General features: G+C 46.4%; 1 protein-coding gene across 8 annotated transcripts in view; it reads right to left on the bottom strand.

The window, feature by feature from the left end:
- Window positions 1-15,282, bottom strand: part of UPF3B (UPF3B regulator of nonsense mediated mRNA decay) — a 59,102-nt gene that overhangs the window by 7,342 nt on the left and 36,478 nt on the right. For 7 of the 8 annotated variants that reach the window (XM_003931080.3, XM_074391878.1, XM_074391875.1 and 4 more), the window contains 2 exons: window positions 8,967-9,177; window positions 518-728 (listed from right to left, as the gene is read on the bottom strand). The gene's annotated coding sequence lies outside the window, so the exon portion shown is untranslated. Of the gene's footprint in view, window positions 1-485; window positions 729-8,966; window positions 9,178-15,282 lie in introns of all 8 variants that reach the window. The other variant, XM_074391874.1, reaches the window with a different exon arrangement.

The raw sequence follows: 15,282 nt of genomic DNA, 5'->3' as shown, positions 1-15,282 counted from the left end.
TAGATGGGAACAAGGCTTCAAAGCGACTCTGCTCCACCAAAATTTAGAAATTCAATTCAGGATGAACAACAGCTTTTGATTTTAGAAACAGCTCTTACTTTTCTCTCGTGTCACACGTGATGAAGTCCCTGCAAACTGCAATGCATGTCCTCACCGTTACCTTTTTCTGACACTTTAAATTTATAAAAATTGCTAAAACAATGAGATTATAATTTCAGTTCTGACATCTGATCAGATTCCTGCTTTGAGGCAAAACTTACTCCTCTGCTGTATACTCCTCTCCTCTTCTCTGTCTTTCTTTTTGGAGACAGAGCCTTGCTATGTTGCCCAGGCTGGAGTGCAGTGGCAAGATCATGGCTCACTGGAAACTCTGCCTCCTGAGTTCAAGCAATTCTCCTGCCTTAGCCTCCCAAGTAGCTGAGACTACCGGTGCCTGCCACCATGCCCAGCTACATTTTGTATTTTTAGTAGAGACAGGGTTTCACCATGTTGGCCAGGCTGGTCTCAAACTCCAGACCTCAGGTGATCGTTTCGCCTTGGCCTCCCGAGGTGCTGGGATTATAGGCGTGAGCCACCAGACCCGGCCTCTCCTCTTCTTTTGTATGGCTAATACCACTTTCCTGCTTTCTTTCTGGTGCTGAATCTCCAAACCTGGTGCTGTCATCAGGGCGCCAGAGTCGACCGTGGCTTCGAGCTCCTTGTTGGTAACGTTGCATCCCTGGATGATCCTGAAGTACAATGACATATGTTACTGTTACAACAATGCTATTCAGCTTTTACATGGGATTTTCAAGTCATAACTTATATGTTAATATATACTAAAGTCCAGTTATTTAAGACCAAAATTGTGAAGGCATGGTAAATGACAACTTGACCACTTCTCTCCATCTCCAAAGAAAAGAAATCATTTCATAATTATTATTTCATAAGCCTAGTATAACTTCTTTTTTTTGAGACATGTTCTCATTTTGTCACCCAGGCTGAAGTGCAAATGGCAAGACTGTGACTCACTGCAGCCTCGACACACCAGACACAAGCAATTCTCCCACCTCAGCTCCCTAGTAGTTGGGATTGCAGTCACGCTCTGTCACACTGGCCTAAGTTTTAAAATTTTTTAATAGAGATGGGGTCTCTCTATGTTATCCAGGCTGGTCTTGAATTCCTGAAGTTAAGTAATCCTCCCGCCTTGGCCTCCTAAATGCTAAGATTACCTGCATGAGCCATCATGCTTCGCCCATTTCTTTCTTTCTTTCCTTTTTTTTTGTGACAGAGTCTCTCTCTGTCACCCAGGCTAGAGTTAGTGGCCAGATCTCGGCTCACTGCAACCTACACCTCCCTAGTTGAAGCAATTCTCCTGACTCAGCCTCTGGAGTAGCGGGGATTACAGGTGAGTGCCACCACGCCTGGCTAATTGTTTATATTTTTAGTAGACACAGGGTTTCACCATGTTGGCCAGGCTGATCTCGAACTCCTGACCTCGTGATCGATCCACCTCAGCCTCCTAAAGTGCTGGATTACAGGCGTGAGCCATGGCGCCTGGCCTTACTTTTTTTTTTTTTCCAGAGTTTTGCTCTTGTTGCCCAGGCTGGAGTGCAGTGGTGCAATCTTGGCTCACTGCAACCTCTGCCTCCCGGGTTCAAATGATTCTCCTGCCTCCATCTCCCGAATAGCTAGGACTACAGGTATATGCCACCACGTCCGGCTAATTTTTGTATTTTTAGTAGAGATGGGGTTTCACCATGTAGGCCAAGTTTGTCTCCAACTGCTGACGTCAAGTGATCCACCTGCCTTGGCCTCCCAAAGTGCTAGGATTATAGGCACGAGCCACTGTGCCTGGCCTATAGTTATTAAGGACATAAAATTATGCTTTATGAGGAAGTGGTCCTTACCCGCCTTGTCTGCAACATAAGAAATGAGAGCAAGGTGGCAAATTAGAAGAAGAAAGGTGGCGCTGGGAAAGGATATCAATTCAAGATGGGTTTTAAAAATTGCTTAGCAGGAGGGAGGGCGCTCCTGTGGTTTTGCCAGCTGATCTGGTTGAGGGATTTTCTCCACCAACACTTGCGGCTTAGGGGCAGGAGGCTCCCACACCACCCCGTGCTACTACGACCCTTCTGACATCGTGCATCATGATCTGATTATTGCCACTTGTCTCTTGCCAACACTGAAACATGAGTTCCACAGGCACAAGGACTTATTTGAATCCCTGACCTCCAGGGCCGGACACACAGTCAGTGATTGGTACATGTTTGCTAAATGAATGAGCCAGTGGAAGAAATTTAAGAGGGTGGAGTGGGGAAGTGCATTTTACCCAGAGCTGGACAGGCAAGGCCAGTAGAACAAGAGAGGGAGATGCCGAATGAAGACAGCCTTGAGATGGCTGCCAACGGGCTAGACCAGGCATCCCCAAACTACGACCCGTGGGCGGCATGCAACCCCCTGAGGCCATTTATCCGCCCCCCCCCGCCTGGCCCCGGCGCACTTCAGTAAGGGGCACCTCTTTCATTGGTGGTCAGTGAGAGGAGTACCGTATGTGGCGGCCCTTCAACCTTCTGAGGGACAGTGAACTGGCCCCCTGTGTAAAAAGTTTGGGGACGCCTGGGCTAGACAAAGAGGCAAGCGGCATCAACTCATGCCTGGTGGTTCATGAGCGTTGCTTCTCCTAAGGCCGACTCCTCTAACCTCTACCCCGGGTTCCATTTTCACCTGCCTTTGCAGGAAGCCTACACTATTAGTTGTCTCTTTCTCTTGGGTATTCATCCTTCTAGAAATTTCCTTTGGCGTCTAAACTTACTTTCTCATATTTAAAATACGACTTCATTAACATCATTAACTTGTGTATCTCCATTTCTTTCACAGCTGTATTAATCAGTTTTCATACTAGCAGAAAAAATACCCGAGAGTGGGTAATATATATAGATACGAGGTTTAATTTTTTTTTTTTTTTAATGAGATGGAGTCTTGCTCTTGTCACCCAGGCTGAAGTCCAATGGCACAATCTTAGTTCACTGCAACCTCCACCTCCCAGGTTTAAGTGCTTCTCCGGCCTTAGCCTCCTGAGTAGCTGGAATTAGAGGTAGGCACCAGCATGCCCAGCTAATTTCTGTATTTTTAGTGGAGATGGGGTTTCATCATGTTTGCCAGGCTGGTCTTGAACTCCTGACCTCAAGTGATCCACCTGCCTCGGCCTCCCAAAATGCTGGGATTACAGATGTGACCCATCGTGCCCAGCCGAAAAGGTTTAATTGACTAACAATTCCGCATGGCTGGGGGATCCTCAGGAAACTTATAATCATGGCAGAAGCGGAAGTGGACACATGTTACATGGCAGCAGACTAAAGGTGAAGTGTGAGCATAGGAAAAACTGCCTTGTTTAAAACCATCAGATCCTGTGAGACTCACTCACTATCACAACATTAGCCTGTGGGAAACTGCCCCAATAATCCAATCACCTCCCACCAAGCTCCTCCCTTGACACATGAGGATTAAAATTTAAGATGAAATTTGGGTGGGGTGTGGCCCAATCATATCAAGTTATTTAAGAAGTCTTCAAAAAAATCCATGGAAAATGTGTATTATCGAGAAACTACGCATAGATTGCAAAATCTTTCAGCACCAAAATTAATTGGTACTAACTCGTTAAAAAATATCTCAAAAGGCCGGGCGCGGTGGCTCAAGCCTGTAATCCCAGCACTTTGGGAGGTGAAGGCGGGTGAATCACAAGGTCAAGATATCGAGACCATCCTGGTCAACATGGTGAAACCCCGTCTCTACTAAAAATACAAAACATTAGCTGGGCATGGTGGCACGTGCCTGTAATCCCAGCTACTCAGGAGGCTGAGGCAGGAGAATTGCCTGAACCCAGGAGGCAGAGGTTGTGGTGAGCCGAGATCGCGCCATTGCGCTCCAGCCTGGGTAACAAGAGTGAAACTCCACCTCAAACAAACAAACAAACAAACAAATAAATATCTCAAAAGGATCTAGTTTGAGGCATTAAAAAGGAGACGTCATCAGTTTGGAAAAGGCCCCTATCAGAGCAAAATGAGTTCTGCTAAAATTGAAGGAAGAACAAACATAAAATTTAAGGTGAGGCTTGAGTAGAAGAATGGAAAAATCACTAATGCTTTACCAAAAGTTTATGAGGCCAGCGTCCCTAAAGGAATCAGCAGTCTACAAATGGATAACTTGTAAGAAGGGACATGATGAGGCTGAAGATGAAGCCTGCAGCAGCAGGTCATCCACATCAATTTGCATGGGAAAAAAAACTAATCCTCTTTGTTCTCTCACTGAAACGCATTGGCCAGACATGGTGGTTCACCCCTGTAATCCCAGTGCTCTGGGAGGCCAAGGCGGGTGGATCACCTGAGTTCAGGAGTTTGAGACCACCCTGGCCAACATGGTGGAACACCATCTCTACTAATAATACAAAAATTAGCCAGGCATCGTGGCAGGCGCCTGTAATCCCAGCTACCTGGGAGGCTGAGGTAGGAGAATTGCTTGAACCTGGGAGGCAGAAGTTGCAGTGAGTGAACCAGGATCCCACCATTGCACTCCAGCCTGGCAAACAAGAGTGAGACTTCATCTCCAAAAAAAAAAAAGAAAAGAAAAAGATATCCAGGCTGGGCGCAGTGATTCGTGCCTCTAATGCCAGCACTTTGGGAGGTCAAGGCAGGTGTATCACCTGAGGTCAGGAGTTCGAGACCAGGCTGGCCAACAGAGTGAAAACCTGTTGCTACTGAAATTTAAAAAATTCGCTGGGTGTGGTGGTGGGCGCCTGTAATCCTAGCTACTCGGGAGGCTGAGGCACAAGAATTGCTTCAACTCGGCCGGTGAGGTGGCTCATGCCTGTAATCCCAACAATTTGGGAGGCCGGGGTGGGTAGATCATGAGGTCAGGAGTTCAAGAGCAGCCTGATCAACACAGTGAAACCCCGTCTGTACTACAAATATAAAAAGTAGCTGTGCGTGGTGGCGCGCCCCTGTAATCCCAGCTACTCAGGAGGCTGACGCAGGACAATCACTTGAACGCAGGAGGCAGAGGTTGCAGTCAGCCAAGATTGTGCCACTGCACTCCAGCATGGGCGACAGAGTGAGACTCCATCTCAAAAAAAAAAAACAAAAAAAAAAAAACAATTGCTTCAACTCAGGGAGTGGAGGTTATAGTGAGCCGATATCAGGCCACTGCATTCTACCCTGGGCAACAGAATGAGACTTCGTCTTAAAAAAAAAAAAAAGGTCGGGCTCAGTGGCTCATGCCTGTAATTCCAGCACTTTGGGACTTTGGGAGGCTGAGGCGGGTGAATCACCTGGAGTTGAGAGTTCAAGACCAGCCTGACGAACATGGAGAAAACCCATCTCTATTAAAAATACAAAAAATTAGCTTGGTGTGGTGTCACATGCCTATAATCCCAGTTACTTGGGAGGCTGATGCAGGAGAATCGCTTCAACATGGGAGGTGGAGGATGCAGTGAGTTAAGATCGTGCCACTGCACTCCAGCCAGGGCAATACAGCGAGACTTCTTGTAAAAAATAAAAATAAATAAAATCCATACAGGAACTCATTGCAAGCCATGATTTTTTATGAGAGTTACACATTTATAGGTTTAGGAGAATGTGAAGGAGGCCTCACAGTGAAACCAAGGGTCCACAGACTTGAAGATCCCTTCTACTTCTTTTTTTTTTTTTTTTTTTTCCTGAGACGGAGTTTCGTTCTTGTTACCCAGGCTGGAGTGCAATGGTGCGATCTCGGCTCACCGCAACGTCCGCCTCCTGAGTTCAGGCAATTCTTCTGCCTCAGTCTCCTGAGTAGCTGGGATTACAGGCACGTGCCACCATGCCCAGCTAATGTTTTGTATTTTTTAGTAGAGACGGGGTTTCACCATGTTGACCAGGATGGTCTTGATCTCTTGACCTCGTGATCCGCCCGCCTCGGCCTCCCAAAGTGCTGGGATTACAGGCTTGAGCCACCGCGCCCAGCCCCCTTCTACTTCTCTAAAAAGTTGTATATTGTTTCCATTCTCAACCTGATCTGACTTCTATGCCCCATAATTCTAGGGCATCTGTGATTTGCAAGTCACTGAATGCCATGGCCTTTTTCAGGCATCGTGCTTGGCCATTCAGCAGCATCGTACCCTGCTGGCCACTCCTCTTCCTTGAAACCCTTTTCTCTTGGATTAAGTAACCCAGAGTCCTCTGGTTTTTCTCTTACTCTCTGGCTACTCCTTCTTTGTCTTTGTAGATTCATTACCTTACCTTTATGTAATGTTAGCATTATTCAAGGCTGGGCCCTAGGGCTGCTTTTCTTACTTCACTCACTCCCGCTAAAGTGACAGAATGGCCATGACTTCAATGGCCACCTAAAAAGAGATGAATTCCAAATCCTGACATCCACTTCCCACTTCCCACCTGCCATTCACCCCTCACTGTAACAGGGTTTCTGTCTCTTTTAGGTCATCAGTTTCATTAGTTCACTAATGAAATCACAATTGCCAAATCCAATGAACACTTCCATTTCTTGTCTTCCTTAACCTCTCTGTGGCATGGGACATTGTCAGCCATTCTCCTTGAAATTTTCCCTTCCCTTAGGACTCTCACTCAGTTGAGAATCATTCACTTTTAATCATTTTTGGTGGCTCTTGTACCTGCCTCTTGGGCTACCTGTTTCTAAAAGCTGGGCAAACATAAAGCGGTGATTTACTAAGTAAACGCAAACAGATGCCGTGTTAGGAAGGGCTGGCAGGATGGACAAAACTCAGGAAAAAGCTCAAGGACGTTGTCTAAACATTTTGTTCTTACAGGATAAGAATAGTTGATGTGGTTTAGATACTTGCCCCCAGCCAAATCTCATGGAAATATAATCCCCAGTGTTGGAGGTGGGGGCTGGTGGGGTGTTTGGGTTATGGGGCGGATCCCTCATGGATTGGTGCTGTCCTCTCCATAGTGAGTTCTTACAGATCTGGTTGTTGTGAAGTGTGGCACCTCTTCCCCACACTCACTCAATTGCTAACTCTGTGATGTGGGATTTCTGCCCCTGCTTCACCTTCTGCCATGAGTAACAGCTCCGTGAGGCCTCCCAGAAACTGAGCAATCTGAGATGCCTCGCTTGTACAGCCTGCAGAACTGTGAGCCAAATCAATCTCTCTTTTTCTTTCTTTTTCTTTTCTTTTTTTTTTTTTTTTTGAGACGGAGTTTCGCTCTTGTTAGCCAGGCTGGAGTGCAATGGCGCGATCTCAGCTCACTGCAACCTCCGCCTCCTGGGTTCAGGCAATTCTCCTGCCTCAGCCTCCTGAGTAGCTGGGATTACAGGCACGCGCCACCATGCCCAGCTAATTTTTTATATTTTTAGTAGAGACGGGGTTTCACCATGTTGACCAGGATGGTCTTGATCTCTTGACCTCGTGATCCGCCCGCCTCGGCCTCCCAAAGTGCTGGGATTACAGGCTTGAGCCACCGCGCCCGGCCTTCTTTTTCTTTTTCTTGAGACAGAGTCTCTCTCTGTCTCCCAGGCTGGAGTGCAGTGGTATAATCTCGGCTCACTGCAACCTCTGCCTCCTGGGTTCAAGGGATTCTCCTCCCTTGGCCTTCCGAGTAGCTGGGATTACAGGCATGAGCCACCATGCCTGGCTAATTTTTTTTTGTATTTTAGGTAGAGACGGGTTTCACCATGTTGGCCAGGCTAGTCACGAACTCCTGACGTCAAGTGATCCTCCCTCCTTGGCCTCCCAAAGTGCTAGGATAACAGGCATGAGCCACTGCGCCTGGCCAAACCTCTTTTCTTATCAAATACCCAGTCTCAGGTATTTCCTTATAGCAATGTAAGAACGGCCTAATATAGGAGTGAACCATGAACTGATCATTCCCTGGTGGACAAAACAAAGGCATGCTAGTGAAGGCAGAAACTAACATCGCTCATGCCTTTCAATACTTCCAAGAGGTTAATTCAGTATCAAAAAATTAATTTCTCAAAACTCACAGCTATTTGGTAAAGTGACTGACCACACTTAGCTTCATACTTGGATGCTGTTACTATTTATCAACATCAAAACAAAACAAGCTGGACTAAAAGCTGCCATCTAACAACAACAGGCATTGGTTCAGTTTCCCTCCTGGAGAGGGTATGCGCTCAGATCATGAGACCTGAGATAAAACAAACTAGATTGTCAAGAATCCAACAAGAACTACATCTTACTTCTTAATAGAAAAGATGCTGAAGGAAGACAAAATGAGATGTTTACAAATATTCCTCATGCTAAGCTCATAAAAGCAAATAAAAACCAAAAACTGATCCCAAAACTTTAGGATACTGGATACAGAAGTAACATGACTATTTAAATGTTTGCATCAATGAAAGTTTGTTCCGTCCTTCCCTGTACTTGTCCTACAAGGACATGCTTGTGACTTCTACACTACCCAAAGTCAACAGTTATCATCAGCGATTCAGTATAACTAGATGGGAACAAGGCTTCAAAGCGACTCTGCTCCACCAAAATTTAGAAATTCAATTCAGGATGAACAACAGCTTTTGATTTTAGAAACAGCTCTTACTTTTCTCTCGTGTCACACGTGATGAAGTCCCTGCAAACTGCAATGCATGTCCTCACCGTTACCTTTTTCTGACACTTTAAATTTATAAAAATTGCTAAAACAATGAGATTATAATTTCAGTTCTGACATCTGATCAGATTCCTGCTTTGAGGCAAAACTTACTCCTCTGCTGTATACTCCTCTCCTCTTCTCTCTCTCTTTTTCTTTTTGGAGACAGAGCCTTGCTCTGTTGCCCAGGCTGGAGTGCAGTGGCAAGATCATGGCTCACTGGAAACTCTGCCTCCTGAGTTCAAGCAATTCTCCTGCCTTAGCCTCCCAAGTAGCTGAGACTACCGGTGCCTGCCACCACGCCCAGCTACATTTTGTATTTTTAGTAGAGACAGGGTTTCACCATGTTGGCCAGGCTGGTCTCAAACTCCTGACCTCAGGTGATCGTTTCGCCTTGGCCTCCCGAGGTGCTGGGATTATAGGCGTGAGCCACCAGACCCGGCCTCTCCTCTTCTTTTGTATGGCTAATACCACTTTCCTGCTTTCTTTCTGGTGCTGAATCTCCAAACCTGGTGCTGTCATCAGGGCGCCAGAGTCGACCGTGGCTTCGAGCTCCTTGTTGGTAACGTTGCATCCCTGGATGATCCTGAAGTACAATGACATATGTTACTGTTACAACAATGCTATTCAGCTTTTACATGGGATTTTCAAGTCATAACTTATATGTTAATATATACTAAAGTCCAGTTATTTAAGACCAAAATTGTGAAGGCATGGTAAATGACAACTTGACCACTTCTCTCCATCTCCAAAGAAAAGAAATCATTTCATAATTATTATTTCATAAGCCTAGTATAACTTCTTTTTTTTGAGACATGTTCTCATTTTGTCACCCAGGCTGAAGTGCAAATGGCAAGACTGTGACTCACTGCAGCCTCGACACACCAGACACAAGCAATCCTCCCACCTCAGCTCCCTAGTAGTTGGGATTGCAGCCACGCTCTGTCACACTGGCCTAAGTTTAAAATTTTTTTTTTTTTTTTTTTTTTTTTTTTTTTTTTTTGAGACGAAGTTTCACTCCTTACCCAGGCTGGAGTGCAATGGCGCGATCTCGGCTCACCGCAACCTCCGCCTCCTGGGTTCAGGCAATTCTCCTGCGTCAGCCTCCTGAGTAGCTGGGATTACAAGCACACGCCACCATGCCCAGCTGATTTTTTTGTATTTTTGGTACAGACGGGGTTTCACTATGTTGACCAGTATGGTCTCGATCTCTTGACCTCGTGATCCACCCGCCTCGGCCTCCCAAAGTGCTGGGATTACAGGCTTGAGCCACCGAGCTCGGCTAAAAATTTTTTTTTTTTTTTTTTTTTTTGAGACGGAGTTTCGCTCTTGTTACCCAGGCTGGAGTGCAATGGCGCAATCTCGGCTCACCGCAACCTCCGCCTCCTGGGTTCAAGCAACTCTCCTGCCTCAGCTTTTGTATTTTTAGTAGAGACGGGGTTTCACCATGATGACCAGGATGGTCTCGATCTCTCGACCTCATGATCCACCCGCCTCGGCCTCCCAACGTGCTGGGATTACAGGCTTGAGCCACTGCGCCCGGCTAAAAATTTTTTAATAGAGATGGGGTCTCTCTATGTCATCCAGGCTGGTCTTGAATTCCTGAAGTTAAGTAATCCTCCCGTCTTGGCTTCCTAAATGCTAAGATTACCTGCATAAGCCATCATGCTTCGCCCATTTCTTTCTTTCCTTTTTTTTTGTGACAGAGCCTTGCTCTGTCACCCAGGCTAGAGTTTAGTGGCCAGATCTCGGCTCACTGCAACCTCCACCTCCCGAGTTGAAGTGATTCTCCTGACTCAGCCTCTGGAGTAGCGGGGATTACAGGTGAGTGCCACCACACCTGGCTAATTGTTTATATTTTCAGTAGACACAGGGTTTTACCATGTTGGTCAGGCTGGTCTCAAACTCCTGACCTCGTGATCCACCCACCTCAGCCTTCTAAAGTGGTGGATTAGAGGCGTGAGCTGTAGTGCCGGGCCTTCTTCTTCTTTTTTTTTTTTTTCCAGACAGAGTTTTGCTCTTGTTGCCCAGGCTGGAGTGCAGTTGTGCAATCTTGGCTCACTGCAACCTCTGCCTCCCAGGTTCAAATGATTCTCCTGCCTCCATTTCCCCAACAGCTGGGACTACAGGTATATGCCACCATGTCCGGCTAATTTTTGTATTTCTAGTAGAGATGGGGTTTCACCATGTAGGCCAAGTTTGTCTCCAACTGCTGACCTCAAGTGATCCACCAGCCTTGGCCTCCCAAAGTGCAAGGATTATAGGCATGAGCCACTGTGCCTGGCCTATAGTTATTTCATGTCCTATAGGACTTATTTGAATCCCTGACCCCCAGGGCGGGACACACAGTCAGTGATTGGTACATGTTTGCTAAATGAATGAGCCAGTGGAAGAAATTTAAGAGTGTGGGGTAGGGAAGTGCAGTTTACGCAGAGCCGGACAGGCAAGGCCAGTAGAACAAAAGAGGGAGATGCCGACATGAAGACAGCCTTGAGATGGCTGCCAACGGGCTAGACAAAGAGGCAAGCGGCATCAACTCATGCCTGGTGGTTCATGAGCGTTGCTTCTCCTAAGGCCGACTCCTCTAACCTCTACCCTGGGTTCCATTTTCACCTGCCTTTGCAGGAAGCCTACACTATTAGTTGTCTCTTTCTCTTGGGTATTCATCCTTCTAGAAATTTCCTTTGGCGTCTAAACTTACTTTCTCATATTTAAAATACGACTTCATTAACATCATTAACTTGTGTATCTCCATTTCTTTCACAGCTGTATTAATCAGTTTTCATACTAGCAGAAAAAATACCCGAGAGTGGGTAATATATATAGATACGAGGTTTAATTTTTTTTTTTTTTTTAATGAGATGGAGTCTTGCTCTTGTCACCCAGGCTGAAGTCCAATGGCACAATCTTAGTTCACTGCAACCTCCACCTCCCAGGTTTAAGTGCTTCTCCGGCCTTAGCCTCCTGAGTAGCTGGAATTAGAGGTAGGCACCAGCATGCCCAGCTAATTTCTGTATTTTTAGTGGAGATGGGGTTTCATCATGTTTGCCAGGCTGGTCTTGAACTCCTGACCTCAAGTGATCCACCTGCCTCGGCCTCCCAAAATGCTGGGATTACAGATGTGACCCATCGTGCCCAGCCGAAAAGGTTTAATTGACTAACAATTCCGCATGGCTGGGGGATCCTCAGGAAACTTATAATCATGGCAGAAGCGGAAGTGGACACATGTTACATGGCAGCAGACTAAAGGTGAAGTGTGAGCATAGGAAAAACTGCCTTGTTTAAAACCATCAGATCCTGTGAGACTCACTCACTATCACAACATTAGCCTGTGGGAAACTGCCCCAATAATCCAATCACCTCCCACCAAGCTCCTCCCTTGACACATGAGGATTACAATTTAAGATGAAATTTGGGTGGGGGCACAGAGCCCAATCATATCAACAGTTATTTAAGAAGTCTTCAAAAAATCCATGGAAAATGTGTATTATCGAGAAACTACGCATAGATTGCAAAATCTTTCAGCACCAAAATTAATTGGTACTAACTCGTTAAAAAATATCTCAAAAGGATCTAGTTTGAGGCATTAAAAAGGAGACGTCATCAGTTTGGAAAAGGCCCCTATCAGAGCAAAATGAGTTCTGCTAAAATTGAAGGAAGAACAAACATAAAATTTAAGGTGAGGCTTGAGTAGAAGAATGGAAAAATCACTAATGCTTTACCAAAAGTTTATGAGGCCAGCGTCCCTAAAGGAATCAGCAGTCTACAAATGGATAACTTGTAAGAAGGGACATGATGAGGCTGAAGATGAAGCCTGCAGCAGCAGGTCATCCACATCAATTTGCATGGGAAAAAAAACTAATCCTCTTTGTTCTCTCACTGAAACGCATTGGCCAGACATGGTGGTTCACCCCTGTAATCCCAGTGCTCTGGGAGGCCAAGGCGGGTGGATCACCTGAGTTCAGGAGTTTGAGACCACCCTGGCCAACATGGTGGAACACCATCTCTACTAATAATACAAAAATTAGCCAGGCATCGTGGCAGGCGCCTGTAATCCCAGCTACCTGGGAGGCTGAGGTAGGAGAATTGCTTGAACCCGGGAGGCAGAAGTTGCAGTGAGTGAACCAGGATCCCACCATTGCACTCCAGCCTGGCAAACAAGAGTGAGACTTCATCTCCAAAAAAAAAAAAAAAAGAAAAAGATATCCAGGCTGGGCGCAGTGATTCATGCCTGTAATGCCAGCACTTTGGGAGGTCAAAGCAGGTGTATCACCTGAGGTCAGGAGTTCGAGACCAGGCTGGCCAACAGAGTGAAAACCTGTTGCTACTGAAAATACAAAAATTCGCTGGGTGTGGTGGTGGGCGCCTGTAATCCTAGCTACTCGGGAGGCTGAGGCACAAGAATTGCTTCAACTCGGCCGGTGAGGTGGCTCATGCCTGTAATCCCAACACTTTGGGAGGCCAAGGTGGGCAGATCATGAGGTCAGGAGTTCAAGAGCAGCCTGATCAACACGGTGAAACCCCGTCTGTACTACAAATATAAAAAGTAGCTGTGTGTGGTGGCGCACCCCTGTAATCCCAGCTACTCAGGAGGCTGACACAGGAGAATCGCTTGAACCCAGGAAGCACAGGTTGCAGTCAGCCAAGATTGTGCCACTGCACTCCAGCCTGGGTGACAGAGTGAGACTCCATCTTAAAAAAAAAAAAAAAAAAAAGAATTGCTTCAAGTCAGGGGGTGGAGTTTGTAGCGAGACAAGATCAGGCCCCTGCATTCTATCCTGGGCAACAGAATGAGACTTCGTCTTAAAAAAAAAAAAAAGGTCGGGCTCGGTGGCTCATGCCTGTAATTCCAGCACTTTGGGACTTTGGGAGGCTGAGGTGGGCGGATCACCTGGAGTTGGGAGTTCAAGACCAGCCTGACGAACATGGAGAAACCCCACCTCTATTAAAAATGCAAAAAATCAACTTGGCGTGGTGTCACATGCCTATAATCCCAGTTCCTCGGGAGGCTGAGTCAGGAGAATCGCTTGAACCTGGGAGGCAGAGGTTGCAGTGAGCCAAGATCGTGTCATTGCACTCCAGCCTGGGCAACAAGAGCGAAACTCTGTGTCAAAGAAAAGAAAAAAGAAAAAAATACAGGCCGGTGTAGTGGCTCATGCCTGTAATTGCAATACCTGGAGAGGTCTGGGTGGGCAGATCAGTTGAGGTCAGGAGTTCAAGACCAGCCTGGCTAGGTGGTGAACCCCTTTCTCTAGCACAAATACAAAAAGAAGCTGGGTGTGGTGGCAGGCACCTGTAATGCCAGCTACTTGGGAGGCTGAGGAAGGAGAATCATTTGAATCTGGGAGGTCAAGGCTGCAGTGAGCCGTGACTGTGCCATTACACTCCATCCTGGGTGACAGAGGGAGACCATACCTTTAAAGAAAAAAAAAAGTTTGGGAGCAGTGGCTGATGCCTATAATCGTAGTACTTTCAGAGGCTGAGGCGGGCAGATCACAAGGTCAGAATTTCGAGACCAGCCTGGCCAGCATAGTGAAACCCTGTCTCTACTAAAAATACAAAATTAGCTGGGCATTTTAGCACATGCCTATAGTCACAGCTACTTGGGAGGCTGATGCAGGAGAATCGCTTCAACGTGGGAGGTGGAGGATGCAATGAGTTAAGATCGTGCCACTGCACTCCAGCCAGGGCAATACAGCGAGACTTCTTGTAAAAAATAAAAATAAATAAAATCCATATAGGAACTCATTGCAAGCCATGATTTTTTAATGAGAGTTACACATTTATAGGTTCAGGAGAATGTGAAGGAGGCCTCACAGTGAAACCAAGGGTCCACAGACTTGAAGATCCCTTCTACTTCTCTAAAAAGTTGTATATTGTTCCCATTCTCAACCTGATCTGACTTCTATGCCCCATAATTCTAGGGCATCTGTGATTTGCAAGTCACTGAATGCCATGGCCTTTTTCAGGCATCGTGCTTGGCCATTCAGCAGCATCGTACTCTGCTGGCCACTCCTCTTCCTTGAAACCCTTTTCTCTTGGATTAAGTAACCCAGAGTCCTCTGGTTTTTCTCTTACTCTCTGGCTACTCCTTCTCTGTCTTTGTAGATTCATTTCCTTACCTCTATGTAATGTTAGCATTATTCAAGGCTGGGCCCTAGGGCTGCTTTTCTTACTTCACTCACTCCCGCTAAAGTGACAGAATGGCCATGACTTCAATGGCCACCTAAAAAGAGATGAATTCCAAATCCTGACATCCACTTCCCACTTCCCACCTGCCATTCACCCCTCACTGTAACAGGGTTTCTGTCTCTTTTAGGTCATCAGTTTCATTAGTTCACTAATGAAATCACAATTGCCAAATCCAATGAACACTTCCATTTCTTGTCTTCCTTAACCTCTCTGTGGCATGGGACATTGTCCGCCATTCTCCTTCTTGAAATTTTCCCTTCCCTTAGGACTCTCGCTCAGTTGAGAATCATTCACTTTCTTTTTTTTTTTCTGAGATGGAGTTTCGCTCTTGTTACCCAGGCTGGAGTGCAATGGTGTGATCTCAGCTCACCGCAACCTCCGCCTCCTGGGTTCAGGCAATTCTCCTGCCTCAGCCTCCTGAGTAGCTGGGATTACAGGCACGCGCCACCACGCCCAGCTAATTTTTTGTATTTTTAGTAGAGACGGGGTTTCACCATGT

The sequence above is a fragment of the Saimiri boliviensis genome, chromosome X (genome assembly GCF_048565385.1).
Source record: "Saimiri boliviensis isolate mSaiBol1 chromosome X, mSaiBol1.pri, whole genome shotgun sequence".
Taxonomy (NCBI): domain Eukaryota; kingdom Metazoa; phylum Chordata; class Mammalia; order Primates; family Cebidae; genus Saimiri; species Saimiri boliviensis.
This window is presented reverse-complemented; position numbering and strand designations above follow the sequence as displayed.